Source organism: Micrasema longulum, unplaced genomic scaffold (assembly GCF_059751315.1).
Source record: "Micrasema longulum isolate JH-2025_06_02 unplaced genomic scaffold, ASM5975131v1 h1tg001194l, whole genome shotgun sequence".
Classification (NCBI taxonomy): domain Eukaryota; kingdom Metazoa; phylum Arthropoda; class Insecta; order Trichoptera; family Brachycentridae; genus Micrasema; species Micrasema longulum.
In genome coordinates, this window is record NW_028278381.1 from 168955 (window position 1) to 173490 (window position 4536).

General features: G+C 32.7%; 1 long non-coding RNA gene across 1 annotated transcript; it reads right to left on the reverse strand.

Annotated features, from left to right (window-relative positions):
• Positions 1-398: 398 nt before the first annotated feature.
• Positions 399-3414, reverse strand: LOC148276557 (uncharacterized). Its single transcript, XR_015823704.1, has 2 exons — positions 1037-3414; positions 399-646 (listed from the first exon to the last, which is right to left on the reverse strand). It is a non-coding gene; the product is annotated as an uncharacterized LOC148276557 (long non-coding RNA).
• Between the last annotated feature and the right edge of the window lie 1122 nt (positions 3415-4536).

A 4536-nucleotide genomic window follows, 5' to 3' on the forward strand; every position in this document is an offset into this window, starting at 1 on the left:
TCATTTCCGGAGGTCCTGATGGACAAAACATTTCATTTTAAATTATCTAATACACCTTAATATGTAATATATTATTCTTAATCAATTTGAAATGCCGCCCCCATCACAGGAACAGGCGGGTCAATAAATATTCTCATGATGAAATTAAAATATTTTACTTCATATTTCCAGAACTCCACATCTCCCAATTGCTGGACAGCACAACTCACTATCAACCCCGTTGGCCTCCACCACCACGGAGAATACTCTCTTCTTGCCAGGAATGCAAAAGGATCTTCAGAAGCGGTGTTCATGTTGGCAGTGACGGCTTCCACGGAAATTTCCGGAGAAACTTCTAGAGACATTTCTCAGAACATACTCGAAGAATGGCTTGGCCGAAGCAAAAATCCAAGGAATTCAGAGATCGTTATTTATTTGTTGGTTACTTGTATGCTAATTATATATTTGGTATAAGTCATAGATTTTAATTTCTGCGGCCAATTTAGTTACGTAAGAACGTTTAGTGCTATCTAAAATAAGGTTTAAAGCGCCTATGTTTTGTTCTTCTATGTCCAGGCGGATAAAAAATGCAGCTATGTGTGTAAAAAAGGAAACCAGAACATTAAACGAATGTTTTCAGCTCGGTGGCTACTCTCGGGTAAAAATCCTGAAAAAGGAAAATAATTTCAATTAAATTCATTTATTTAAAAAATAACATATTTATTTAACTTTTTGTACATAATGTTAATTGTACATTAGTGGGCTTATTGGCAAATGGCAATTTCTTCCAACCAACCAGTAAAATAACAGTTTTATTTTTATTATTCAAGTTAAAAACAAAGCAAATCATTACATGTACCAACAAGAACTTTATTTTAATTTACCAACCATTCTGCACATTCTCTCAAAGACAAGAATGTCACAAATAAACATTTTTATATACAACTTGCTGTAGCACTGAACTTCCTTTATTATTCATCTGCCTGGACACAGATATAAGAGATTAGATAGGTACCAACAAATATAAAAAGGTATTTTAAAAATATATTGTACCAACCCATATGAACCAAATTTGCATTGGATATATAAATTTGTTTTTCTTAACACTGTTAACAGCTCCGCATAATTATTGGCAGTTCTGTGGATGCTCACTAGGGGAGGGGAGAATGGTGGGTGAAGTTCGTCCTGTTGTACTCACACTGGAACATGTGTCGGAGTCTGGTGGTCCTTATGGGTACACAAAAGTTAATAGTTATAATAACATAAACACGTTTTAAATAATAAAAAATTATTACAACAAAAAAACTGTACATTAAAATCAACAGAATAATAACGAGGTTATGCCATAACATATTATACGTTCATGTATATTTATTTTGGAGGATGGTACTTAATCAATAAGTTGAATGCGAGGGTTGTTGTTGTTTATTGGCACAAAGTTTATCAAATCTTGTGAGCAATGTGGAGAGTGCCACTCCTATCCCCTTTTCGACTACTAACCTGGCTCGATATTTGGTTTTCATTACAGCCAGTGCCGAATGACCCATTTCGCATAAATAAGACGTCACAAACGGTAGAAGTACCTGCATTTTTGAAATACAAAGATTCATACTCTCCTCAAAGATTTATCCAAAATTGAATGAAGGTTTCATTTTGAAACATTTGTTTTAGTGAGCTATCGCATGATAATTTTATTAATTTTTTTTTTTATTTTTTACCACCTTCCAGGTTGGAAACTGCTGCGAGCTTAGAGTATAAAATATTGTTTAATAAATGAAAAAAGAAATGCAAAATAACCTTATTTCGTTTTTTGTGAATTCTTTTCATGCCTGAATAGTTTTGGTTTTTTACATTTTTTATCTTTCGTATTTCAGAAATCATTTCATGTTAATTTTCAATAAACACAGGCTCTTAAACTAATGATAAATCAACAAAGCTCATGAAACATGTGTTTTCTGTTGTATTTATGTTGATAATTCACAATACAAATATCGATGGCTCAGTTCTATAGGGCTATAACTAGAAATGACTAGTTTTGAGAAATGGCTGACCAAATTTTTTACTCATTTGTAACAAATAATGATTTATATCACCTTAAACCCAGTATTACTGCTAGAACTAACTTAAAGTATCTGTACCACTCAACGAATGATAGAAATTAGTCTAATTATATTACTGAGACCATCTTGTACTATTTGTTGCACTGAAAATTTGACATAAATGCTCATACTTATTTTATGAAAACCAAAGTTTAATAGGCTCAAAGTTGTTTATTTATGTTTTAAATGATCGAGTAAGTGTAGTGTTAATACCTACCATTAGTGCAGGCATACACAAGGAAATTTTTCCCATATAAATAACAAAATTAACAAAAATGCTGTTATGTCCGCCCATCAAAGATATATTATTATTAATCTATGATTTGAATTTGCCAGTTGTAATATATTTATACTGTGTATAGATTAGTCTTGTCTGTTGTCAACCTTAAGAGCAATGTTACCTAGCATAACCTCAATTACTAATTAATTAGCACTATCATTCAACATATATTTATTTGCAATTTGCTTTGATTTAAGCTATGTAAATACTGCTTGAATTAGTGTGTTTATTCTCCCTTACTCCTGACTATTATAGTTTATAACCTCTTACTATGTTTTTAAAGATGATTTTAATAAAGCATAAGCAATAGTTCTGTGACAAGGATCTATAAGGGCCATTATTGTATAAAATATTTAAACCCTCTACAAAATGTTGGTAAGGAAAAAGGTTAATCTGTCATTGGCCCTAGATTAGGGTTGCCATCCGTCCCGATACATCGGGACTGTCACCGTTATAGAGCCCTCTGTCCCGACATCCCGATGAAACCTATAATGTCCCGATTTAAACTTACACAGTGCAACGCTGTCAATCAACAAAAATCTTCCACGATCTTACTGACAATGAATGTGAAAATAAGGTGGCAAATGGTTTCAGCAATCGATGTATCTAAAGAACTTCATAGAATTTGAACTTGTCTCGATAGCTTCTGCGGAAGTCGATAGCTTCTGTAAAAGAAAAATGTTTTTTTTTGTCAATTTTTTAAATTGAGCAACCGATTTTCATTATTTCTGAGTCTACGTGAAGGAACTTAAGAAGATATTTGTTGGAGAATAGTTGGGACATCATATAAACCATTGAGTATTTTAAAGATGCAAATTAAATCAACATTAAATCGACATTTTGAAAGACACAATATATTAAGAAAAAGTTCCATGTCAGTATAATTATAGTTGTCTCTTGCGATTCCTACTCGTAATTTGTAAGAAATTTTCTCATCTAATTTCCATTTCTGCTTATAAAACCATAGTGGATAAAGTAATACCATTGATGTTGGCCCAGGGAAAAGGACCCATAAAAATGTCGTCTGCTGCCAGGGACTATTGAGTCCATATTGCAGTAGCATTATGTTATTTTAAATCATAGAAATAATATGGTCAGCGGTGCTCCTTTGGCAAGAAGCACCACGTAAAATGTTAGAAAAACATTTCGATTATATTTCTGATAAACCGTTATAAATTTGATTTTTCGTTACCATATATCCCCATTCCAGAACGCCCTGACGAAACCCTGGCGAAATATGGCAACCCTACCCTAGATCCAAGCCACAGAGTCATTCTATGGTATCAGAGTAAAAGTTCTTAAGTCATGTTTTGTCAAACTCTAATCAACTATGAGTAAATTCATTCACTCATTATTACCTTTCCGTACCTGATGATGCATAGGCCACTGCATTGGTACTCCAATCGCAGCGTATCTTGATCATCTTTGTTACATTGAAGGTAAGATGATCAGCCTGCCAGGAAGGTGTCAGTCCAGAGACTGAAATATTTTAGCTTGAAAACACTTTTTTAAATAAGTATTTCGTGTGAACTGAGGGAATCGAGCCCGAGACGCGCTGACCACTACACCACAAGGTCAACAGATGAGAAAATAGCATCTTTATTTTATCTGAATAAAAAGATGTTATTGGATACTTCTTATCATCATCACTTCTCTTTCAAATCACATTTTGCACATTGTTCACTACGTTTTTAAACTCTGAACTCACCAATGTATTCCTGTATTTCTCCTATCTCAGATTTGGCCTCAAGCCTGATTTCATCATTTGTAACAATATCAAAATTGTTAGTGACGTCTGAATAGTACCATCTTATTATCTTTGATTAAAAATCAAGATGATTTAAGAACATTTTTTCTCTGCAACCGCATATTTGTAATTATCGAAGCTGTGTCTAACAAAACTGTCAAGTAAATATGTATTCAAATAACTTCTAGCAATAATGTACTCTGACTATAATTGAACTTGTGTTTATAAACAAATTTGTGATTGCTAAAAAGAAATTGATGGATTAACACGAACTAGATTATTTTGATATTAAATTAGTCAGATATATGTATTTTAATAAGGTAAAGTTATGTTGAGAAGGGGGAATGCATTATTTTAGAATCTAGATTAAGCATTTTTGTATAGCCAAACTTATAACAATATACGAAAAACATTATTTTTTATGATACTCT